Below are 26,681 nucleotides of genomic sequence, written 5' to 3' on the forward strand. Positions count from 1 at the left end.
CATGTTAAAAACTCTAAGATTGTTTCCATATTCACCCAAAAAGTATTAAAATTGTCTAAAGTGGGGTTGGGAAGCAGTGATGAAACTGCAGAATTTATTATCTCATATGCTCATCCACATGTGCAATGATTAGGATAATTATACTATAGATTTGATGCATTTTATTCTGTAATTTTTAAATTATACTTCAATTTGAATTTTGTACAGTTTGTGACATACTTACTCGTGATGTCTGATTGAGGTTGTGGTTTCTGCTTTGACCTTACACCTAGTGCTTGTCAACTTAAAACTAAGCCACAGCAGCTGAAACAAGAAGCAACAGTTGCAACTGACTTACCAATTTATTATCACGATTGAATGACTGGAATACGTTAACAATAATTACAAACATACAAAAAAATCATCACATTTATTGAAGAAAAATAGTCTCATTGTCATCGTTAAAGTTTTGAAACAGATGTTCTACCATCTTGTCAGGGAAGTGTACCGGTTAACATTGTTTCAGCATTACATGTAGGTAAAGCATAAAAAAATCCTACCTGATAGATGCAGACATTTCCAATTACAGAAATATATGGCTAAGATCAATTCCTGCTAAGTGCTTTTCATGCCGTAAGCTGGAAATCCTTTCATTAAGAGACACAAGCTGTTCACTGAGGTAAAATGCAGCGTCAGTGACATATGACAGACCACAGGGAAGCAGGAAAGGGCGGAACACGTAAGCACTTGTGCAAGAGATGAACATGCTTTGTTTCTCTGCATTATTTACGCATGTAATTGAAACAAAATGTTGAAAATCTGATGGCCCTTAAATGGGGCCCAATTTTGTAAAGTTTTGACTAGCATGGAAATTGTCCACATTTCAAGGTGTGATGCTGGAATAATTACGAGTTAGGTGGAACATTGCTCCCAGGGCCATTTTTCCTCCAGCTTTTTTTCATTTGTTCATGGGATGAGAACCTCACTGTCAAGGTCAGCCCACCCCTACTTGATGTTGAGAAGTACTGCTCCAGTTCTTGTGGAGTAGGTAAACCCTACCTACTAAGGAAGAATTTTCAGGATTTTGACTAGCAACAGTTAAAGAATGGCGATATAATTCCAAATCAGGATGGTGTACGACTTGGAGGGGAATTTGCAGATAGTTTTACCAATGAGCTTCCTCCTCCCTCACCCCACAACCCAGACTCCAGATTTTGTAACTTTTTGTGTCAATAGAGAATACCATGGCAGCAGACACAATGTCGGAATCAGTGTGACTCACAACTAACAACTAACTAACCACGAACATATTGAGCTGCCTCAAGAAGACCTGGGGAAGAATTTTTGGCTTGGTGAGCAGGGGCGGGGCCCGCTCGCTGACGCCTCCCGACATCACAGCTCGTTATTCAGATTTTCAGTTTGGCGGGCGTGCAGCTGACTTGGCTGTGTGCCCGCTAAACTGTCAAAGGCCTATTAAGGCCATTAAGAAAGAAATAAAGTAGTTAAGAACGCTGCCAGTCCAACCTTAAGGTTGGCGGGCAGGCGAAGAGCCCTGGCAGCCTTCACGTTTTTCATGAAACCTCATCCACAGGCGGGATGAGGTTTCATGAAGGGTTTATTAATCAAGTAAAAAATTTTCAAGCATTTCATAAACATGTCCCAGCTCAGGTGATGCTGTCACATGAGGGGGCATGTCTAAATAATCTTTCTGTCTTTAATAAAAACTTTCATTCCGAACTTTATCTCCCCAAGGCAACTCCGTGCCTTGGAGATTTCTGTACTCTTTCGCACACAGGCGTGAAAGAATGCAGGCCCCGACTCAGGGAATCCCCCCCCAACCCACACAGGGAGTGCTCAGCACTTTCGGGCCCGCCCATGTAAAATGGCGGCACAGCCCCAATTGGGGGCGCCGATCAGGTTCATGCCTGCCCCCGCCCATGCACAACCTCCACAATGGGGAGGAAATTTCTGCCTCTGTTTCTTTAGAAAAAATACAGGAAAGACACTGATCAAAATATGGCTTTACTGTAAAGGGACCCTTCTGGAAAATTTCTATGTGGATTATACTGAGTGCCCTGTCCCATGAGGACATGGAATTTCACACCTGGGGAGTTGTCAAGGCCCACTTCAAACATAGACATTTGAAAGGAAGGCATAAAAAATGCAAAAGGCTTCACTTTTAAATCAAGGTTTCTCTGAAGACAATGGAAACTGTCCCCCAGTCAGCTACATCCGATCAGACATCCGGAAACCATCTCCTGTTGATTTATATCTAAGAATGTGTCAAAAAGCTTGAGATGAAAGCAAAATGGACTTTGGATGCAAGACATGCCTATTGAAGTCCCTCCCAGGAATACACAAAGAAATGAGTTTAAAACTGGCTCTGAAAAACAGAGCAGAAGAACAATGACACAGAAGCAAGAAGCATACCTCTCCCTAAACAAAAACAAAATTACCTGGAAAAACTCAGCAGGTGCGACAGCATCTGTGGAGAGGAATACAGTTAACGTTTCGAGTCCATATGACTCTTCAACAGAACTAAGGAAAAATAGAAAAGAGGTGAAATATGAACTGGTTTAAGGGGTGGGGTGGGACAGATAGAGCTGGATAGAGGGCCAGTGATAGGTGGAGATTGCCAAAAGATGTCATAGACAAAAGGACAAAGAGGTGTTGACAGTGGTGATATTAAGCAAAGAAATGTGCTAATGGTGACATTAAGGGTAGAAAGCAGGATGAGCAAGGTACAGATAGCTCTAGTGGGGGTGGGGTGGGGGGAAGGGATCGAAATAGGCTAAAAGGTAGCAATAAAACAATGGATGGAAATACATTTAAAAATAATGGAAATAGGTGGGAAAAGAAAAATCTATATAAATTATTGGAAAAGGGGGGATCAGAAGGGGGAGTGGGGATGGAGGAGAGAGTTCATGATTTAAAGTTGTTGAATTCAATATTCAGTCTGGAAGGCTGTAAAGTGCCTAGTCGGAAGATGAGGTGCTGTTCCTCCAGTTTGCATTGAGCCTCACTGGAACATTGCAGCAGGCCAAGGACGGACATGTGGGCATGAGAGCAGGGCGGTGTGTTGAAATGGCAAGCGACAGGGAGGTCTGGGTCATGCTTGCGGACAGACCGAAGGTGTTCCGCAAAGCGGTCACCCAGTCTTCATTTGGTCTCTCCACTGTAGAGGAAACTGCATTGGGAGCAGCAAATGCAGTAGATTAAATTGAGGGAAGTGCAAGCGAAATGCTGCCTCACTTGAAAGGAGTGTTTGGGCCCTTGGACGGTGAGGAGGGGGGAAGTAAAGGGGCAAGTGTAGCACCTTCTGCGTTTGCATGGGAAGGTGCCGTGGGAGGAGGTTGAGGTATAGGGGGGTGATGGAGAAGTGGACCAGGGTGTCCCGGAGGAAATGATCCCTGCGGAATGCCGCTGGGTTGGCTGGGGGGGGGGGGGGGGGGGGGGGGGGGGGGTGTGAAGGGAAGATGTGTTTGGTGGTGGCATCATGCTGGAGTTGGCGGAAACACAGAGGATGACCCTCTGAATGTGGAGGCTGGTGGGGTGATAAGTGAGGACAAGAGGTACCCTATCATGGTTCTGGGAGGGAGAGGAAGGTATGAGGGCGGATGCGTGGGAGATGGGCCGGACACAGTTGAGGGCCCTGTCAACCATCATGGGTGGAAAACCTCGGTTAAGGAAGAAGGAATACGTGTCATAGTAACTGTTTTTGAAAGTGGCATCATCAGAACAGATGCGACGGAGGCGAAGGAACTGAGAGAATGGGATGGAGTCCTTACAGGTTGTGAGAAGTTTTAGTCCAGGTAGCTGTGGTAGTCGGTAGGCTTGTAATGAATATTGGTGGACAGGCTATCACCAGAAATTGAGACAGAGAGGTCAAGGAAGGGAAGTGTCAGAGATGAACCATGTGAAAATGATGGAGAGATGGAAATTGGAAGCAAAATTAATAAATTTTTCCAGGATACCTCTCCCTCTGTTTCTCTATCTCTCTCGCTGAAAACAAGTGTCTTTAAGACAAACAGAAGCAAAAAAGAAACACCAGTCTTCTAAGTCATTCTTGCAGAGACAAGTAGGTAATCTGTCCCTCTGGGAACAAGCCAACAAGTGTCTCCAACAGACTGTAAAACTGCCAAAGTCAGCTCCAGAGTTCTACTGAAATCACCTAACGACTGCAACGTACCACCAGCTACACCTCATGGACAAGCCAAGGACTTATCTGTATATTCTTAACTTTTATTTGGATTCAACCTTCTTTTCCAATCTGTGTTGCATCTTTTATTATTTTTCCTCAGGTTCTAGTAATTAATAAACTTACTCTTTCTTTGACTCCGGGACGGTTTGCACCTGAACTGGAAGGGGACTAACATCCTTGCGGGCAGGTTTGCTAGTGCTGCTCCGGGGCGTTTAAATTAGATTTGCAGGGGGAGAGGAACCAGAGTGTTAGAGCAGATAGTGGGGTGGAGGAGGATAAAGGTCGAGCGAGGAATGCAGGTATAGACAGAAATCAAGGGTCCGTACATGATAGAAATGTTCTCAGGTGCGTTTATTTCAATACAAGGAGTATTGTCAGAAAGGCAGATGAGCTTAGGGTGTGGATTGGCACGTGGGATTACAACATTATTGCTAGTAGTGAGACTTGGTTGCAGGTGGGGCAGCTCAATGTTCCGGGGTCCGTTGTTTCAGACGTGATAGAGGGGGAGGGATGAAAGGGGGAGGAGTGGCATTACTAGTCAGGGAAAATATCACAGCTGTGCGTAAGCAGGACAGCCCGGAGGGCTCGTCTACATAGGCCATATGGGTGGAGCTGAGGAATGGGAAAGGTGTGACCACACTAATAGGGTTGTATTATAGACCGCCCAATAGTCAGAGAGAATTGGAGGAGCAAATCTGTAGAGAGATAGCAGATTCCCATACTGTAAAAGGGCTGGATGGCTTGGAGTTTGTCAAATGTGTTCAGCAAAGTATTCTAAATCAATACATAGAGGTACCAACGAGAGAGGATGCAATACTTGATCTCCTATTAGGGAACCAGACATGTCAGGTGACAGAAGTATGTGTAGGCGAACATTTTGGGTCCAGTGACCACAATGTCATTAGTTTTAAGCTAATTATGGATAAGGATAGGTCTGGTCCTCGAGTTGAGATTCTAAATTGGAGAAAGGCCAATTTTTTGGAAATGAGAAATTGGATTGGCATAAGTTGTTTTCTCAAAGATGTGTTCAGTAAATGGAAGGCATTCAAATGCGAAATTTTGAGAGTGCAGAGTTTGCATGTTCCTGTCAGGATTAAAGGCAAAGTTAACAGGCATAGGGAACCTTGGTTTTCAAGGGATATTGGCAATCTGGTTAAGAAGAGAGAGGTGTATAGCAGGTATAGACAACAAGAAGCAAATGAGGTACTTGTAGAGTATAGAAAATGTAAGAAAATACTAAAAAAGGAAATCAGGAAGGCAAAAAAAAACATGAGGTTGCTTTGGCAGATAATGTGAAGGTAAACCTGAAGGGATTCTACAAGTATATTAAGAGTAAAAGGATAGTAAGGGACACAATTGGTCCCCTTGAAGATCAGAGTGGTCGTCTATGATTGGAGACTCACGAGACGGGGGAGATCTTAAACAGTTTTTTTTGCATCAGTATTTACTCAGGAAACTGGCATAGGGAAGGAAGGGAAACAAGCAGTAGTTTCATGGAACATAGAGATTAAAGTGGAGGAGGTGCTTGCTGCCTTACAGTGAATAAAGGTAGATAAATTCCCTGGGCATGACATGATATTCCCTTGGACCTTGAGGGAGACTAGTGTAGAAATTGCAGGGGCCCTGGCAGAAATATTTAAAATGTCCTTAGCCACGGGTGAGGTGCCGGAGGATTGGAGGGTAGCTCATGTTGTTCCGTTGTTTAAAAAAGGCTCCAAAAGTAAACCAGGTAATTACAGGCCAGTGAGCCTGACATCAGTAGTAGGTAAATTATTGGAAGGTGTTCTGAGAGATCGGATATATAATTATTTGGACAGCCAAGGGCTGATTAAGGATAGTCAGCATGGCTTTGTGCATGGTAGGTCGTGTTTAACGAACCTTGTAGAGTTTTTCAAGGTTACCAAGAAAGTAGATGAAGGAAAGGCTGTGGATGTTGTCTACGTGGACTTCAGTAAGACCTTTGACAAGGTCCCACATGGGAGGTTAGTTCAGAAGGTTCAAACACTTGGTATCCATGGAGAGGTTGTAAACTGGATTTGAAATTGGCTTGTGGGAGAAGACAGAGAGTGGTAGTGGATGATTGCTTCTCAGACTGGAGGTCTGTGACAAGTGTGTGCCTCAGGGATCTGTGCTGGGACCATTGTTGTTTGTTGTCTATATCAATGATTTGGATGATAATGTGGTGAATTGGATCAGCAAGTTTGCTGATGACACTAAGATTGGAGGCGTTGTGGACAGCGAGGAAGGCTTGCAAAGCTTGCAGAGAGATCTGGACCAACTGGAAAAATGGGCCAGAAAATGGCAGATAGAATTTAATGCAGAGAAGTGTGAGGTGTTACATTTTGGAAGGTTAAACCAAGGTAGGATATACACAGTAAATGGTAGGGCACTGAGGAGAGCGGAGGAAGAAAGGGATCTGGGAGTTCAGATACATAGATAAAAACAAAAAACCGTGGATGCTGGAAATCCAAAACAAAAACAGAATTACCTGGAAAAACTCAGCAGGTCTGGCAGCATTGGTGGAGAAGAAAAGAGTTGACGTTTCGAGTCCTCATGACCCTTCCGCAGAACTGTTCTGTGGAACCAGTTCTGTGGAAGGGTCATGAGGACTCGAAACATCAACTCTTTTCTTCTCCACCGATGCTGCCAGACCTGCTGAGTTTTTCCAGGTAATTCTGTTTTTGTTTCAGTTCAGATATGTAGTTCCCTGAAAGTGGCGTCACAGGTAGACAAGGTTGTACAGAAAGCTTTTGGCATACTGGCCTTCATAAATCAAAGTATTGAGTATAGGAGTTGGGTTGTTATGGTGAGGTTGTATAAGACATTGGTGCGGCCAACTTTGGAGTATTGTGTGCAGTTCTGGTCGCCCGACTACAGGAAGGATATCAGTAAGATTGAGAAAGTGCAGAGAAGATTTACTAGGATGTTGCCGGGTCTTAAGGAGATGAGTTACAGGGAAAGATTAAACAGGTTAGGACTTTATTCCTTGGAGCGTAGAAGAATGAGGGGAGATATGATAGAAGTTTACAAAATCATAAGGGGTATAGACAGAGTAAATGCGAGTAGGCTCTTTCCACTTAGATTAGGAGAGATAAACACGAGAGGACATGGCTTTAGGGTGAAAGGGGAAAGGGTTAGGGGGAACATTAGGGGGAACTTCTTCACTCAGAGAGTGGTGAGTGTGTGGAACAAGCTACCATCTGACGTGGTAAATGCGGGCTCACTCTTAAATTTTAAGAATAAATTAGATACATGGATGGGAGATGTCTGGAGGGTTATGGACTGGGTGCAGGTCAATGGGACTAGCTGAATAATATTTCGGCACAGACTAGAAAGTCCAAATGGCCTGTTTTCTGTGCTGTAGTGTTCTATTGTTCTATGGTTCTATGACTCAAGGAAACCTGGTTTGATTGTTTCCTTGTTGAAAAATAAATACATTTGGAAAAGGTGTCCACACGGGAAAGAATTTTAAACAAACCTCTGTTGCAACCAACCAAAGGGGCTTAAAAAAAAGGGGGAGCCAGCTCATTCCTCCTCACCCAGTTATAATAAGAAACAACTCCTTGTTCTTCTAGGTAATAATGGTCGCGTGTTTGGCAGATGCTGTCGAAGGAACATTGGTGTGTTGCTGGTGTGCCTTGTAGATGGTAACACTGCTGCCACTGTGCGTCGGTGGTGGAGGGAGTGAATGTTGGTGGTGGATGGGATGGCGTTTTAGCATTCTGTTTTGTCCTGGATGGTGTCAAGCTTATTGAGTTGGAGCTTTACTCAACCAAGCAAGTTGCGAGCATTCTATCACACTCTTGACTTGGGCCTTATAGATGGTGGACATGCTTTGGGGCGTCAATTGGTGAGTTACTCACAGCAGAATTGCCAGCCTCTGATCTGCTTTTGTAGCCATGGTATTTATATGGCTGGTCCTGTTCAGTTTCTGATCAATGTTAACCCTCAAGATGTTGATAGTGGAAGATTCAGCAATGGTAATGCCAATGAATGTGAAGGGGAGGTGGTTATATTCTTTGTTGGAGGTGGCCATTGCCTGCCACTTAGGTGGCAAGCAACATTTTCACCACATATCATCCAAAGCCTTAAATGCTGTCCAGGTCTTGTTGCATACAGGCACTAACTACTTTAGTATCTGAGGAACTACTAAATATTGGGAAGATGGAAAACATTTGACCTGTAAATTCCCATCACTGATTTCTGCGCCCCCCCGCCCCCGACTTTGACCACTGTCTTAAGTTAAACCAAACTGTTTGCAATCTCAATGCTTGTTCAACCCATGAACAGAGTTACCCACTCGTATCTTCTCCATCACAATGATTACTTACACCCACCTCACCTGCCACTGCCCCTACTTCATCCATCTGCTTTTGAAACAATCATTCTTGCCTTTGTCAGCTTTATTCGATTACTCTATTGCCCTCCTGACCAGACTCAATCTTCTACCCTGCATAAACTTCAGCTGATCCCAATTTGTGTCACCCAACTTCTATTCCGCAATATGTCCCACTCACCATTGACCCCATTCTCCAGCTGGTTCAAATTTAAAATTTCAATCCTTCTGTAGCCTCATTCATCTCCTTGAATTCTATTAATGCTCTGTCCACTTCATTACCTGACTCTGGATCTTATGCATCCCACTTTCTATTGACATCACCAGTGAGGGTCATGTCTTCACTCTCCTAGGCTGTATGGTTTGTAGTTTCCACCTTAAACTCTTCCCATCTTCATCTTATTCATCTTTAAGTTGTAGCCAGCTGCACATGATGTGAACTTAAGACCATCAAAGTCACTTATCCAGTCAAAAGTGCAACCTCACGTGCATTTTTACTCTCCCACTTATCATACTCTGACCTTGCCAAATGGAAATCTGTTGGCAATTCTGGAGGAAAAAAATCTAGAAAATTTCTCTCCAAGTTCCTGAAGCAAGCTCAGGGAGATTGTAGGGGCCCAGGATTCCTTGTATTACAGCCAGCAAGCAACTTAGAATGGAACTCTGAGGAATTTTTCAATTTGAATCAATTCTGAACTCATGAGATATCTCAATGTCTAGCAGTGGGTGACGGTTCTTTGTAGAGTATTTCCTGGCATCCTACATCACTTTTTAAACAAAGGAATGTAATAGGCACAGCTGCAAAATGGCAGAGTGATTAAAATCAGTTATATGCAAAAGGTCAGAATTGGACGAATGAGAAATCTTGGAGGGTTGTAGGGTTAGGGGAGGTTAATTGAATACATGTGGTGGGCATTAACTGGGGATTTACTTGAGCTCCTATAAATAGACACAGACTGAAATTGTGGTTGTTGGGTTTATGGAATATATGCTTGTAATGTATAAGCTCTATAAGTAGATATAGAAGTGTGTAAAGATTAGCTCCTGTTCTATCCTTCACCAAGTGGCTTGCTGGAATAGAACATTAATAGCAAAGGATGGTTGCCTAGAGTTGAAGGTTGGAAGCTAAGAAAAAAATTATCTGCCAGAAAACTACTATCCTAGGGACCATTGTGAAAAATGGCAGAAAACAACTCTGAATCATATGACCAGTAGACAAATGAATATGCGGACAGAGCTTTTGTCCCTACCAAAGAGACAAAGTATGGCCTTGAAGTTGTTGCTTCCATCAAGAAGTAAAGTTAAAAGTGTTTTGTGAGCTGGAAGCCCGTCAGTTGGATAGTGATGAAAGTTTGGGCCTTCTATTACAGTTCTTGGATGAGATTTACAAGAAAGATGATCTGTTAAGTGCCTATAAGGCATGCTCAGACCTTGATAGAAATCAAAAAACAGATGGAGGAACATATTATGGACTTTAACAGATTGTATAAAAAGATTGAAGAAATTCAATTTGAGAATCTCTGGATCAGCACTAGCGTTTAATTTGCTATATTGTGCTTAGGTGTTTCATATGGACAGGCTCCTGGTTCTAACTGATGTTCGGTTCTCAGAGAGGGAGACCCTGTTTGATCAGATGTCAACTTCCTTGAAAAAAATTCCTGGGCAAACAGTCATTTCCTTAAGTCTTCAGTGAAACAAATGAAACATTCCACAGTGACACAATGAATAAAGGATTCAATGATTGCCAGATTTCAAACTGGTCCAGATACTGGATATACACATCAAAACTATGGCAGGATTAATGACAGGCAGAATCAAGATGAAAGCACCATGAGCAAATCCAGCTATTATTGCAAAAGACAGAATTCTGAGGAAGGTGAAGATAATGATGAATCTGAACAAATTATACTGGTCACAAGGTGTTCTAATCCTGTGATGATAATCGCGCAGACATTTAACTGCGCAGTGCTAGATAATGCTTGCGCTTTGGTGTTTTGTGGAATAAATTGGTTCAAACGTTACCTTAATTCACTTGATAGTACAACATAGAAGTACTATTTGCTTTAGGGTTGAGGTCACTAAAAGTTTGTAATTCCATGTAAAACAGCTGGAGTAAGAAGCCATTTTACAAGTACAGATGCAGACTAGTGAGATACCTATGCCGTTGAGTAAACTTTCTATGAAAAGTGCACAAATGAAACTTGGCGTGGAGCATGAAAAGACAATTATTTTGCCTGGGTCTTCTCAGCAGATCTTTAGACAAATATTAAGGGCATATCATATGTGATATGAATTTGAGAGAAAAGAGCAAATTGTCTTAATGTTGCATAGACAATTTACCCTACTTACCTAAAGGTTTAAAATCCTGCTAAAAGGTAAGGGTATGGTTGATGAAAAGAATATGAAATTAATAGGAGTGTGAAATATGTAAAAGTATTGGAGAGTGTTAACAACATATTTTAAGCCTTCCATTGGCACGTGACTTTGACAAGGCAGTTGGCATGAGACAAAGGCAGAAATATTTTCTTTCTGCATTATGTAGACCTTGTGACCAGATTTAAGTCTTTCTACATTAATACATAGTATAAACAAAATCATGGAGAAATGGATAGGGACCAGACTTGGGCACCAGCAATATTTCTGACTGCTAATGGAGGGAAATTTACCAATGATGAGTTCAGAAAAATGTGTGAAAACCTGAACATCATGGTCATGAATACTGTAGCTCAAGGACTTTTCAGCAATGGACTTTGTGAAAGGAATCATGCGATGATAAATGAAATGCTGCATAAAAATTTAGATGATCAACCAGACTGCAAGTTGACAAATCCATCCTGGTATGGGCAGTTCATGCGAAGAATTCACTCCAAACAATTGGAAGGCATCATCTTCAGTTCTCTGCCCAAATGCATGTCTTTAGTGATTATCCACTAAACTACAGCTAGGGCAAGGAGACAGATCTCAAATCTACCTCAGTCAGAAACAGAGATCAAACACCCATGCTGTTGGCACTAATCTAATCCATAACAACAGCTGTCTAGCCAATTGAGCGAATCAGCTCCACTTAGAAGGTATAGTCCCCATCAATTAATCTATGGCAAAATCCTGTTAATCTTGTGGGACTTTTAAATATACTGATTTAGATATTAAACAGAGTAGGTCTGGAATAACTTTAAATCTACAATCAGATTTAGAGAATATTACACCCAACTCAGTACAGAAAGATGATGGTTTAAAGAAGAGACAGAGCAATTGTGAAGCTTGATTGGTCAGTTGAACTGATCTGGCACATATTCTAGACCAGAAGTTAGTTTTGATACGTTGGGAATTAAGCATTAGAGTGAAACACCCTGAAGTAAAGCATATTTTAAGGGCAAATAAAACATTATAAAAAATAAACCTAGAGAAATAAGTTCCCATCCTTACAAAATTCAAAGAACATGAAACTATTAATTTTTAACAATGCTACACATGTGAATCATTTTGATGAGTATTCAGCTGGCTTCATATTTCTGATGGATGAAAATGGGAAGCGTCATCCTATAGCTTGGGATTTTAAAAAATAAAAAAGAGTTGATAAAAGTTCTTTAGCTGCTGAAAAACTGGTTCTTGTGGATTCAGTGGATATGGGATTCTATTTAGCAACTATGTTAAGTCAAATTCTGTACAAGGGAAGTACTGAAAATAGTACACCCATTGAATGTTATGTGGATAATCATTCAACTTGAAATAATGCACATTCTGCGAAAAGTGGGAGTGAGAAAAGGTTATGAGGCAAGAACTGATCATGGGCCTGGATGTAGCTTAGATTTACAGCGCAGAAGGAGATCATTCAGCCCATCGTATCTGCACTGGCTCTCCAAATGAGCATTTCACCTAGTGCCATTCTCCTGCCTTCTCCCAGTAACCCTGCACATTATTTGAAAATCATCCAATTCCCTGTTGAATGCCTCGATTGAACCTGCCTCCACCACACTCTCAGGCAATGCATTCCAGACCCCAACCACTCGCTGTGTGAAAAGGTTTTTTTCTCATATCGCTTTTGCTTCTTTTGCCACACCTAGTCGGTTTGACTGTTGAGCTGGTCCATGATTGGCGTTACTCTCAATTGTTTCTTGGGGTGGGCAAACAGGGTATTCATCTCCTTGGCACTTTTCCTTCTTTCTTCATGTGGGCCGTCTTGAAGCCCTCTGAGGCAGAGGAAGGGTGTTCCTGTGGTGAAAAGATGGTTTAGTGGTACACTCACCTCTAGGTTTTGTTGTCGATCATGAGAAACTGCTACCAGGTTCAAGCATCCCTTGTGGTTGTGGTATGCTGATTGGAAGTTACAGTACATGCATAGTGGTTGCTGTGTCAACCAACTGTACTATCATCCTAGTTGGATGTAGAGGCTTCTCAGACTGATCATTCTCTGGTACCACTTCCACTGGGGACGTCATGGTAATCTCACGGGCAGTAGGTTGGTCTGATCACTGGGGACTGGAATGATAATGGACAAACTTATTCTGCAATGAGAAGAAAGATCGAAGGTCTGAATACTCTTTTGCGTTTGAATGCTCAGGATCATGCTGTTCTGGCTGGCTAACGACAGTGGTAGTTTTAGACATCCTCTTCCGACTGGAGGAAATCCAGGGTTACGCAGGCATCCCTGCTCAGGAGAGAGAAAGGAAGGTTATGGATAATGTTCCTCAGCTCAAAGATTTGCTTGCTGCCATACTTCAATGGTTCCAGAATCCTGCTGATGACCAGGAGTTTAAGGGACAAGGGAGTCAAAGTGGACTGTCCTTTGTTCAAAGCAAGAGGTCTTTGAGCCATGGTTTCTTGTCTACAGGACTGTCACCTGAATTTAATAATATAAAATTTATTAGATGGCCATTTACCAGGATGTCAGCATTCCAAAATAAGAACCACAATCTTTGACCTCACCCAAGGAGCATGGCTGTATGTCTTCTGGGTTTTCGGTCACAAACTCGTGAATTACCTTAAGGCTATCTGTACGGTGCTAGGGTTTTGACTTGCACAGTTTCCCCTTTCTGTTGCAGAGGAAGCATTGGGCTGTACCCGAAGGATACTGATCTCTCCTGTGAGGGCACTTCACACCTCAGCACCAGCAAGGTCGCTCTGCTGGATGGTTCAGGAAATGCTTTCCCTGGCTTGGATTGTCCCTGCATCTTTGTAACCTGATAAGCTGGACTGAGGTTGGCTTCTGCCCCATGTTGTATTCTCTCACCTTAGGGTTGTCCTGTGTTGCTGGCATAGCTCAGACAGTCTAACTATCTGGAAGTTGGTGTCCAGTGGCGTACCACAAGGATCTGTGCTGGGTCCCTTATTATTCATCATTTATATAAATGACATAGATGACTATGTGGGGGGTAGGATTAGTAAGTTTGCAGACAACACAAAGATTGGCCGTGTGGTTAACAGTGAGGCTGAGTGTCTTGGGCTACAGGAAGATATAGATGGGTTGGTCAAATGGGCAGATAAGTGCCAGATGGAATTTAACCCTGAAAAGTGTGAGGTGATACACTTTAGAAGGAGTAATTTGACAAGGAAGTATTCAATGAACGGCATGACACTAGGAAGTTCTGAAGAACAAAGGGACCTTGGCATGTGTGTTCATAGATCTCTGAAGGCGGAGGGGCATGTTAGTGGGATGGTGAAAAAGGCATATGGAACACTTGCCTTTATCAATCGAGGCATAGATTATAAAAGCAGGGAGGTCATGTTGAAGTTGTATAGAACCTTGGTGAGGCCACAGCTGGAGGACTGTGTGCAGTTCTGGTCGCCACATTATAGGAAGGATATGATTGCACTGGAGGGGGTGCAGAGGAGATACACCAGGATGTTGCCTGGGATGAAACACTTAAGTTATGAAGAAAGATTGGATAGACTTGGGTTGTTTTCGTTGGAGCAGAGAAGACTGAGGAGCGACCTGATCGAGGTGTATAAGATTGAGGGATATGGACAGGGTGGATAGGGAGCAGCTGTTCCCCTTTGTCGAAGGGTCAGTCACGAGGGGGCGCAAGTTCAAGGTGAGGGCAGGAGGTATGGGGAGGATGTGAGGAAACACTTTTTTACCCAGAGGGTGGTGACGGTCTTGAATGCGCTGCCTGGGAGGGTGGTGGAGGTGGATTGCCTCACATCCTTTGAAAAGTACCTGGATGAGCACTTGGCATGTCATAACATTCAAGGCTCTGGGCCAAGTGCTGGTAAATGGGATTAGGCAGGTAGGTCAGGAGTTTCTCGTGTCGGTGCAGACTCAATGGGCTGAAGAGCCTCTTCTGCACTGTGAGATTCTGTGATCTGGATTGCCTTGTACATGGTTAGATCATTTTTTGCTTGTAAGAGGTCAGAGAGTGAACTGTCCACAATACCCACCGCTATTCTGTCTGAGTTCAAGCTTTAAATCTCCGTATACACATCCCTCTGCCATCCTGCAGATATCATTTATGAAGGAATCGTCAGGTTCTCCAGGCAGTTGGACTCTCAAATTGAATTTGGCTCTTTCCAATATTTTGTTGCATCGCAAGTTAAAATAAATGTCAAAAGATTTTAGAACCTCATCAAATTTGGCAGATGGCTCATTAATATCCTATCATGCAATGATGTCTGCAATTAGCCCTATTGCATAAACAAGTGTGTTTAAGCTTACAGGCTTTCAGGATGGTATTGCTACTCACTGCAGTATAAAGGATTTCCCTTGCTTAATGGTTTTGGTGGGCTTCTGAACATTTTGGGTGGAGAGGAAGTGGCGAACTTCTGGAAGAAAAATTTTTAACAATGGCTGCATGGGTTGTCTATCTGCTGATTTTATTTCATTGAGCGATTTATTGTTGCGAGTAACAAGGCATTCAAATTCAATGCAGGCTTGCTGTTTTATGAATCAGATGGTTGCGACATTCCCGAGAAACAGCAACGTAAATTTTTTTCCTTTTTCAAACTCGGAGGCCATGTGTGGAGGCTCAGAGTCTGGGATTGGGTTTAGTGATGAGTTTCATTCAAATGGATTGGTGAAAGGGGTTCTTAGGACTAGCTGCAGCCTGGAACTTAAAACGGTTTGGCTGACTCTTGCAGGCTCTGGACTCCCAAGGGAGATTCTACTTTTCTCTGGAGCTTTCTCTGGCGAATTTTATCAGCATCTTCAGCTTCAGATGGGAGCTTCTTTAAGGTCAGAATTTCTGTTGAAGGGTTTCTTTTTCTTAGTCTTTCAATATTTCTGTGAGGTTGAGGGTTTTTGATTCCACCATCGACACCATGTTGGGATGGTGTTGGTTACAGAAATGTGTGTTGAAGAAGTCTTTGTAGTCTTTTTGTAGTAGAAAGTCTTTAACTACTTGAAACCATATATATTTACACACTAAAAGGTACAAGCAAGAAGCTATGTCTAGGTCTTAACATCACACTGACTCTTGGTCTGGGTCACGTATCTTCTTATGGTTGGTGGGGGGTTCTATGTCTTCTTGCAGGAGCTGCCCATCTTTTACCAACTCCTGATCGGAGTCTGGAATATAGTCACCCCCAGGTGGAGCTCTCCGCCATCAAGAGTGTTGGCTATCCTTTGGGATCCACTGCTCAGGAATCTGTTCCTCCATGATTTTTGTGGGTTTGTGTGGCTAGGGGAAGAGGGGGCTGGATATCACTGGAGAAGCTGGCACAATGCAAGTCATTGGGTGGATCTAGCTCATGGCCAAATCCATTAAAAATCTTAAACAAGTGCCCTGACTGCACTCAAGGCAGCTCAAACTTATGGAGGACTTCCTTCTGAGCTGATCCCTGTTCAGATGGAATTTCTCATTGATGCCAGACCCCAAAACCACACCTTAGCCCCACAACTTGAGCCATCTCTTGGAAATCCCCTCAGTGCCACCAATCTCCACAGGGACACCTTCCGCTTCCTCATCCTTGTCTACTATCCAGGCACACCATGGCATTCCATCCTGCTGCCTGGAGGCAGCTGGTGTCCCAGCTGGGAGGCTCTCTATGCAGGATTCCTCCCTTCATCCACTGGGGATTTGAAGTGGAGGGTGTTGCACACTGCAGTCCTGTGCAATATTGATTCAATTCACAGGCTCCCAGGCCACCTGCAATTTCTGCAATCTGAAGGGTCTGTGTTTCACATCTACGTATGATGTGTGAGGTCGCAACCCCTCTTTCATTATCTAAGGGGGCTATTCTTCAATTTCTGGCTGCACTTCAATCCCACATGCCTGAACTTTGGCCACAGATAAATTGGAGGACCTCCTTGTGAGAGTGCTGCTGCTGTTCCTGTTTCAAGGTGACCATCATCAGGTCCAGGCAGCTATTCAGCCTGAAGCCTGCCTTTCTTCCATAACTATATCTGCAGCAAGTTTTCCCTGGAAAGGGAGTGTGTGGTGTATACAGGTCGTCTTAAGGCTTTCTGCAACTGGCGGACATTGGGGAGACTGGAGTGTATCATCAACCCCAGAACTCTCACCTTAATTTGATTGGTTAAGTTTCCTTTCAAATTTTAGTTTTTGTTAGTGTCTAGCGGCATACTTTTGAAAAGGGGCACTTAGTTTTGCTTTATTGACAATCTTTTGGTTGGATCAAAAGACATGTAAAAAGACAGACTAAAACTATGATTGTTGGGTTAGGAAGTGGATGCATGTAATGGGTAACACGTAATAAGTATGAAAGTGTCTGATATTTAGATCCAGTTCTATCCTTCACCAATTAGCTTTCTGGAGTAGAACACCCTTTCTCCATCACTGTCTCGACAACTCGGAGAGGAGGCTACATTTGAAAAAATAGGAAAACTCACTAAGCTGGTATGAAAATGTCCATTTCCAGTTTAACCAGATGAGTAAACTACACTGACAATGGGTCAGTAATTATAATATTTAAATGAGGCTGCATACCTCAGGATTTATTATCAATTTGAATTTACATGCATCCACCTCCTCAACCAGGGCTTGGGAAACCCAGAAGTTAGAGGGGGACAGGAACCAATGATCATCATGTAATCTTTCGGACCCACAACCACCATTTAAACCTATCCTGCAAGATGAGCCACCGCCGATCATCCTTCACATCTGCAATCAGTGCCACTCAACAAACTCTGGCTGCCCCACCATGGGGTCTCTCTTCCCTCCCGCAATGAGCCCACCCCTTGATTTCTCTTCTCTTCAGCAATCCGAGCCCACTGTGGGAATCAAGCCCAACCTGTGATCTGAGCCAAGTGGCTGATCTCTCCTTTCTCCAGTAATTTAAGCCCATTACATGATTGGAGGCCATTATAGCAAACACTCTTCCCTCCTGCATTCTGAGCGGGCCTGGGATCCGAATCCACACCATGCTCCAATTTCATGCCACTATCTCTTGCCCCAACCCTACAATCTCTCTTCCTTTCTGCAATCTAAGCCCATCTTGTGATCTCTCTAACCTCCTGTAATCTCTGCTCCCTTTCATCATCTTTTTTCCCTCCTGAAATTTAAACCTGCTATTCAATCTGTATCCACCATGCAACTTGAAGCCACCTCTTTTCTATACAGGATCAAAGCCTTCCTGTGAACTCTTTTGTTCCCACAATCTGACCCCACCTCACAATCTCTCCATTCCTGTGAACTAAGACCATCACGCAAACTCTCTTTCCTCCTTATAGGTCAGCTTGTTGGACCTATAGAAAAAAACTCCTGCTTTCCCTGGCCCATAAGCAGTGCTGCAAAAGCACATGCCACTTCCTTTTACCTATAGTGTTTCCCAAGTCCAAGAATTCCAGCTTTGATTAAAAATAAATACAGCATAAAAATGGAGGCATGTAGCCTCCTTAAAAGGCCTCAATGACTGACATGCCTCCTGAGAACAGATTGGTCACCTGCCGCTTCCTTTTCCTGCCTAGGTTAAAACCAGAAGTTAGTAGGTTTGAGGCCTGTGGGCTTCTGATTCAGTTATTAACATGTTAACCTTCCACACGACCCAAAACATCCACTTTTGGAGTTAAAATGACCCACTAACAAATTACCATCTTTCTTGTGGGAGAAAATCATGAACAACTCCAGAAAGCATACTACCAACAGATGAGAACACCATTCCACTTCAAAGAAACAGTGCTGGCCATCACAGGCAGGCACAGATTGTGATCATGGCAACTGGCAACACTGAAGGAAATGTTGTGGGATCTTCACACCTTTTCCTACTTTCCCCTTATTGCTTCTATCTCACACTCTCCATGACTAATTGTAGAAGTTTCACCACACCACTTATCTTTTTTTGCTCTGCCTTTTTATTCTTTTCTTTCAGCTACTGAAGATGTGAATATAACTGTCACTTGAAGAAAAGGAGGCCAATCTTCCTAATGAGTTAGCATCACTGGATCTCACCCGTACCAGCTCAGATACTGGCACTACATGTAGTTTGGTGTCCAAGGGAGAGATGCCTATATGTGGTGATCATAGGGTACAAGTGTGCAGGAAATACATTAGGGTGATAGGATGCCATAAGTGCCAGCTCGCCCGACAGTGTGATCATATTCCAATTATATACGAGCATATGAAATAGAAGCAGAAGTAGGCCATTCAGCCCCTCGAGCCTGCTCAGCCATTCAATAAGATCATGGTTGATCTGTTTGTGGTTCTGCTGCAGAAGGCTCAGATGCAGACTAATCAAGGAAAAACTGATTCAAGAGAGCCCTCCAGGGCTCCAACGATCACAACTCCTTGAAAGGAAGACAATGGACTGAAATTCTCCCTCTCCCCGGTGTGCATTGCAGAAGGGTAAATATCCTGGCTTGACAAAATGAAGCACTTTCAGCTCCTATGAAGATCTTTGTAGCTGCATCATTCACAGCTGCTGTGACAACAAGAGAAGCAATCGATACCTGAGCAAGGAATGAATCTGGTAGACGAAAAGAACATCCTGAAGACACTGTTGGAGATGAGGAAAGAAGGACTTCCTTACCACTCTTAGAGTAGAAATTTCTCTTTCTATAGGTCATGGTATCTCTTCCATGCTTGCTTCAGAGTGAGGCTGATCCACTGCAGACAATGAGATCTTGGGGTCAGCTGCAGAAAGTAGGATTGCACTATCAATGGAATAAACTTCAGGACCAGGATCCACAGGAAGTTCCTGCATAGTACTCTGGTTTGCAGACTTGCTTGAAAGTTCAACATCAGCTTCGGGTGTTTTTACTACAACAGTCTGAGTAGTAATAAGAAAGGCCGCTAGTGCCAATACTTGTTCAGTTGTTGCTCTGCAGCCAACTCTTTCGTCTGATTCTGTGGCTATTACCTTAGATGGAGTATAGCATTTATACACTCCTATACTGCAATATGTTCACTTCCTTTTGTTGCGACATTCCTATTTTGTAAATCCCTCTCTGTGGCTTGGAGTGCTGTGCGACTGCTAAAAGCTGCGGTTTTAGTTCAGCTTTCTCTTTTACGCAGTTAGATTTCTCCAACTCGTACTCAATTTTAGTATTTTCAAGCTCAACTTTAAATTTTTCTAAGGTACTCATCAGCTGTACAAGCTGCTTCTTTACCGAAAAGAAGCTTGAGTGTTACCATGGCTTGCTGATGAGATCCAAGTGCTAACTTACATTCTTACAGATTAATAACCCCTTAGCTCCAAATTGGATCACACCCATAGTGAATGTTAAGTGTCTAATTCTTCCTGGATAGCTTTTTGCTGGCTGCTTGCAATTGTTGTTGCATGTCGGTGGCCTCAGACAAATTCACCTCTTTACCTTTTCAACAAAAGGGTAATTCTCCTCAAAAGAGTAAAAGACTACATGATCATTGGCAGTGGAATCAAAGGGTGTAGTAAGGTCCAGGACCTCTTCTTCCTACAGACCATCTGCCTCTGCAGCTTCATTCTCTTTCACTCTTTCCTGAAAGAGCAAATTAGGGTCTAGAATGTCTTCTTGCAGGTGGTTATCATCATTCTTGGTCCATCCTGTTACCACTTCTTCTAGCCTGTCCCCAAAGAGAAGTTAAAGATCTACAATATCGTCCTTTGGTTCTTGGAGTTGAATTTAGGATGGTTGCAGTGTCAATTTATTCAGCCATGAAAATCCGTCAGATAACATGAGACACCAGCTCCCATGTCCAGCTCGAATTCATAAATGTCAGCACTCCAATACTAGTTTTTATTTTCTGTTATTTCTTCTAGGAAGATGATTTCTTGGCTGTCAAAGTCTTGCATTTCTGGAATGGAGGGTCCTTTAGCAGAATTCTGTTTCAGTCTTACAAACGCAGCTTTCTTGGAACAGCACATCACTTTAAAGTGGCCTAACTTGCCATAGCCATGGCACTGCACAATTCAAGCAGGGCATTCTTCCCACCTGTGAACCTTCCCATCACAGCAGGGACATTGGAAAATGGTGGCTGGCACCTTTTCAGGCATTGCCCTGGTTACTGCCTTGTGATACTCTTGGTTTAACAACCCACAAATTGAATGACTTTTGGGAAATTTCCCTCATATCTCTGATAAAAGTTTTATTCTGCCTCCACTCTTTGGTCTGTCAGGCCAGTTGTTCAGCTTTGCTTAAATTTAAATCTTCTCGAGATTGTAAGAAGTCATCCAAAAAATTAACGACTATCTCTGATCAGGTCAGCTTTTAAGTGTTCCATACTCTCAATTTTCACCTAGGCAGTACAAGTCATTATGAATGAGTCAATCCCTTCACCCTGTTTTTCACTGCACCGATTAAATTTCACCCCCTCAATGACAATATTTTTACAAAGACAAGTATATGAGTCAAAGGCTCCAAAGACATCCTCGTAGGTGGCTGTCTCTTCGTGCACCTCTTGTCTGGTCAGCACATCATCTGCTATGTTCCCAATAACATATAGCAAAGTGTTAACTTGAGCTCTGTTCGTTTTTTTGGCAAGACCTAAGGTTTTGCGATACAGGTTAAAATGTCTTCACCAATTTTGCTGTTGCTTAGCCTGTCTGGGGCCCTCCATATTTTGAAATGATTCTAGTAGGGGCAAAGTAGTAGCCATTTCTCACCCTGATTCGTTGTTATCTTTTCCTGCACTTGTCTTGCCAGAGCATTAATCATTATTTTGTCATCTCTAGTGTGGTTGCTGGGTTTGTCTTGAAGTCTTTCACCCACTGAGCTGCAATGTGCGAGGTTTCACTTGAGGTATTTCCAACCGTTTCCTACTGTTTCTCTGTGGGTGTAGTCACTGATGTCACCTGCTGTAATTGTGGTTTTACCTTAGTGATCGTTAGCTTCTTACTCTAGAAGAGGAGATCTTGCTTGAGGCAATGACTTTTGTTGAAAATACATTTATTTACATGCTAACTATTTACAAAGAATAAGAAAGGCTAAGACATAGCTGGAGCAACTCTCTAAGGTTTTTTTTTGAAAAATATACTTTATTCATAAAATATCTGGAAGAACATTCCAAAACATTTCAAAATCACCATCTCAAAAGTACAATCAGATTCAACTTTTACACATGGATCACAAGGTGCATCGATAAGGAGCAACTCTATAAGGTGCTTCATACTCATCTGCTCTCAGCGAGTGACATCACCCTGACACAGCTCCTTATGCACATGCTGAGTAGCTATCATTAGAGTTAACCCTTTACTCCACAGTTGTTAGTCAAAAAAATGATAATGTAACTAAGTTCTGTTTTTCTCCAGCTGTATTAATTACAAACTTATTAAGTTTCTTAGTTGCTTTGTAAATTGACAGTTAAAGGGAAATTCTCATTATAATTACATTCTGTGAATAAATAGAATGGAATATTCCATTCTGGTGTACACATTGGGTCTTGGGCGGAAATAAGAGTGATTTCTGCTTGGGGGCGGGACAACTGGCTCCCTGTTATCTCGCGCTGGTCAGCTCATTACATACACATGCACAAGGAGTACGTCAAATCTTGTGGTGGCGGTGGGCAGAAGTTACCATCCCCGCCCTTACCTCATTGGGTCGAGGGTCCTGGCGTCATATTTAATGGGCACTCAGACAGCCATTGAGCTTTTAACCACCCAGACAATCAGTCTGGCTGTTGTTCCAGCAGAGACGACCTGTTGCAGATAGCAGAATGTCACACAGCAGACATGTGGCACTATGGCTCAAGGATGTCTCCCTGCAGTTTCTCGTCCAGGCCGTCCAGGAAAGGCAGGGTGTCCTGTTTCCCAGAGGTGGCAGCAGAAGTCCCTCCCATATGATCCAGTGGAGGTTAGCACACATGGACCCTCTCCAGATACGGTCTGCAGTGCAGGAAAAGGATGAACGATCTGCTGCGCTCCCTCAGTAAGTGGCACTGTCTACTCATTGCAAAATGACACTCATAATGGCATCAGGCAATGTACGTATGTGAGTGCAGAGGGCTATCAAGCAGGAGTTGGGTTGCAAGGCTCAGCAGCAGATGGAACATGTGCATTGAATACGGGACAGTCACTTCATGCTGTCAACTTTCTATCAGGTGCAAGACATTGTACTTGTTAATCATTATTAGGGAGGATTCTTGAATTGCTCATGCACGCATTTGGACGACTCTCAATCCTTCTCTGTCTGCAGAACAAAAATGATCACAACAGTAGGGAGCAGGAAGGCTGCCTGTGGCCAGAAATTTGAGTCCTCACCACCTAAATGGAGGAGGCCACATAACTAGCCGGGGAGGAGCAGGACCATGCCTGCATCGAAGGCAAGACAGGACTCCCTCAGAAAGCCAGTGGATGCCTCCAGTCTGCAGTTGTCAGATGCATCGAGAAAGAGACATGGAAGCCTACTTAAGCATCCAGTAAATATTTCTCTTCTTCACTCCAGGTACCAGCAAGAAAACAAAGGGGAGGAAAAGAAAGCAGTCCAACCCCAGCTGCAGCTCAGCCTCCATCACCACCTGAATGGATGGTGATTCAGAATCCTCAGGGATACACTATCACGCTGTTCACCTGCACACTCCAATAGCACAGACAGAGTTACCTCAGTGGATACATATTCTAAAGTATGATCAGGGTCACAATCTGGTAAGCACATCAAAGACACGGATTTACATCTGACCGAGACAGCTGAGGCCTCTGAATTCGGAGGACCGCTGGAGACCAGGCCCCTACTCAGCCCCATGCAGATGATGAGACTCTGGGGTCAACCATATGAGAAATGTTAGGGATGCAGAGATAGGCAGGGGAACATCAGGCAGAGGCCATGAGCAGACTAGGCTGAAGGCTGACTATTGTCTGTTGTTATGGCTCTGGCATGTGACTGCTTAGCCGCCTCCATGGAAAGAGTGATGGCTGCCTTGAAGACGAACATCCAGCAGAACATGCAGTGGCTGCTGGATATGCGCTTGGACCTGTACACCGTCGATCTAGCCATGGGCGCAGTGCAGCAGTGGCTAGGCGAGAGGGGGACAGGGTACCTCGAACCCCCCTCCAGGTGCCCTTTCCCCTCAAGGAGTCAGGGAGGCACCATCAGGCACCCACAGGGAGGAGGTGGAGCACCACCAAAGCACCCTGGGGGCTTCATCCCAAGACACTCCAAGGTTGCCTTGCCACTCAACCACCCCTCTGCCAGTGACCCCATCGCCCCAAGGTCAGGCAAAGGCAGGTGGACCTGCAGCTGTCCAAGAGACCTTTAGCAGGCCGGGGCCCCTCCAGGGCTCGGGTCATCAGAGGATGCCCAAATTCATCACAATCAATAGAGCATAACAGTCAGCAGGCTGCCTCCACCTCAGTTGTGGTTATTGGGGCTGCACATAGGCTTAGTAACAGGAAATGAAGTGACATAGGTGGCACAGGTCTCCAACTATTGTGCAGATTTTTGGCACTTGTTCACTTGCACTGTTGGAAGTTTCCTGGATTCTCATCTTGCTGCTTAGATGCTTCAATGGTTATTAGCATTTAAGGGCGTGGAATTTGCTCCCACATTAAAGTCCATTAATGCACTCCTGGGGAGCCACTTCTCTCATATTATCAGCATTATGATCACTGAATATTCCAACATGAGGATGCTTAAGCATTGGCCAGCATTTGAGAGTTCGGGTTAAGCACACATCATGCAATCCATTACTTGCAGCTCACCAGGATCTGACCTCTGAGAATAATGGCTGCACAGAGTATGCAGCAAAGTCATTGCATCCCCTGCTGCTGTTGCCCTGACAAGAGGGAATGTGGGATGTCGATGCAAAGAGTCTTCAAGGGGGGTTAAACAAGGAACAATGTAGATACAGCATGTCTCTGTAATGACTATCACTTCATTTATATTTTCTATCTGTTATGTTGTTATGAATGTTGTGTGCATTCAGATATAGAGCCTTTAACTCTGTCTTTTAGTACTTCTGCAATCTTTGGCCATATTGTTCGTGCACTCTTAAGTTTGTACTCTGTCCCTTCCTGCCACACTCTGGTTATCATTACCCATATCGCCACCGTGCTCTATTACCTTATTGCTTCCCTTCAATTTACTACATCTCCTCTCGTATGCTCTATTCCCCCTACTATTTACTTAAAGTCCTCTCTATCACCCTAGTTATATGACTTGCCAGAACACTGATCCCAGCACGGTTCAGGTGAAGACCATTCCAATGGCACAGCTCCCACTTTCCCCAATACTGGTGCCAGTGCATCATGAATCAAAACCCATTTCTCCCACACCAGTTTTCGCGCCGAGCATTCATCTCTAGTCTTATTTACCCTATCCCAATTTGCTCATGGCTCAGGTAATAACCCAGGATATTATTACTATTGAGGTTCTGCTTCTTAATTTAGCCCCTATCTGCTCATAATCCCCAAGCTGAAACTCTTTCCCAGTCCTATCTATGCCTTTGATGTCCACAACAGCTGGATCTTCCCCCTCCCATTGCAAGTTCCTCTCCAATCCCAAGCAGATATCCTGAATCCTGTCACCTGGTAGGCAACACAGCTGTCTGGACTCTCGCTCTCATCTATAGAGAACTGTGTTAACCCTTCTGGCCATAATGTCCCCTAATACTGCTATTAACTCCCCGCCGACTTGAATAGCTTCCTATACCACAGTGCCATGGTCAGTTCGCTCATCCGCCTTGTAGCTCTTGCTTTCATCCATACAGAACTGCAAGAGCCATGAACCTTTGGAAATTGCAAGGGTTGAGGTTCCTCGATTTCTGCTTTTTGGGTCCCCATACCTGCCTCACTCAGTCACACCCTCCTGTTCCTGAACACTGACCAAATCAGAAGACACCATCCTAAAGAGCATGAGCGCTGCCTGGTACAAAGTGTCCAGGTAACTTTCTCCCTCCCTGATGCAATGCAGTGTCTGCAGCTCGACCTCTAGCTCAATGACTCTGACGTTTACCACAGATGTGTCTGCCCTGGATTAGACTGGTGTCCAGGAGCTCCCACATTCTTCAATCGCAACTCACCACCTGCCCTGTCATCTTTATTATGTGTTAATTAATTCGGTATTTTTAAAATTAATTTATAATTAATAGACCCTACTACTCCCAATAAGCTTTACTACTGCTAGCAAGCCTTAGGATTAGGGCTAGTGCTAATGAAAACTTACAATCACTAAATTACATGAGTTTTCAAAGAAAAACAAGCAAAATACTCACAAACCAATCACTTACCTGTTTCCCTGTGACATCAGACTTTGATTTTCTTTTCAGAACGTGGTCAGTTCACAGGCTTGACCCAGCATCTTTTCAGCTCTCACTGGTCTCTTCCCCTATTGTACCTCGTTTCAACTCTCGCCGGTCTCTCCCCTCTTGCTCTGCTTTTGAAGTCTTGTCATGTTAAATAAGGCTATAGAAGAGAGCCATAGGAGAATATTTAAATTAATGAAGAGAGGGAAGTGAATAAAACAGACCAGAGAAGAAAAAAAAACACGAGGAGCAAGGTTATATAGAACTATGTAGAATTTACAGCACCAAACCAGATATTTAAGCCCAACAGGCCTATGCCAGTGTTTATGCGCCAGATAAGCCTCCTACTTTACATCATCTATCTATTCTTCAGTTTCCATCTGTCGGTTTCAGATCTGCAACTTGTCTTTTACTTTCATTTTTGCTGAAACAAATGTCTTTTGGGAGAATGGGGTGGGGTGTGGGGGTGTGGTATAAAAATAACATGGAAAAAGCAAACTGAGAACATAAAACAGAACCAGGGCACTTGCCCTAGAGTCATGTGGTTGAGGTTTCAAGCCCTACTTCAAGGACTTTGGCACATAATCTAGGCTGTCCTTGATGGGAGTATAGAGGTGTCATCTTC

At 43.6% G+C, this 26,681-nt stretch overlaps 1 protein-coding gene across 3 annotated transcripts in view; it reads right to left on the minus strand.

Annotated features, from left to right (window-relative positions):
* Window positions 1-26,192, minus strand: part of LOC121275646 (patched domain-containing protein 3-like) — an 82,146-nt gene extending 55,954 nt beyond the window's left edge. Inside the window, exons 1-2 of one of the 3 annotated variants that reach the window (XM_041183152.1) lie at window positions 26,042-26,192; window positions 224-303 (exon numbers count right to left, since the gene is read on the minus strand). The gene's annotated coding sequence lies outside the window, so the exon portion shown is untranslated. Of the gene's footprint in view, window positions 1-219; window positions 304-539; window positions 653-26,041 lie in introns of those variants that run through there. The other 2 variants (XM_041183151.1, XM_041183153.1) reach the window with 2 other exon arrangements.
* Window positions 26,193-26,681: the final 489 nt, after the last annotated feature.

Source organism: Carcharodon carcharias, chromosome 3 (genome assembly GCF_017639515.1).
Source record: "Carcharodon carcharias isolate sCarCar2 chromosome 3, sCarCar2.pri, whole genome shotgun sequence".
NCBI lineage: Eukaryota > Metazoa > Chordata > Chondrichthyes > Lamniformes > Lamnidae > Carcharodon > Carcharodon carcharias.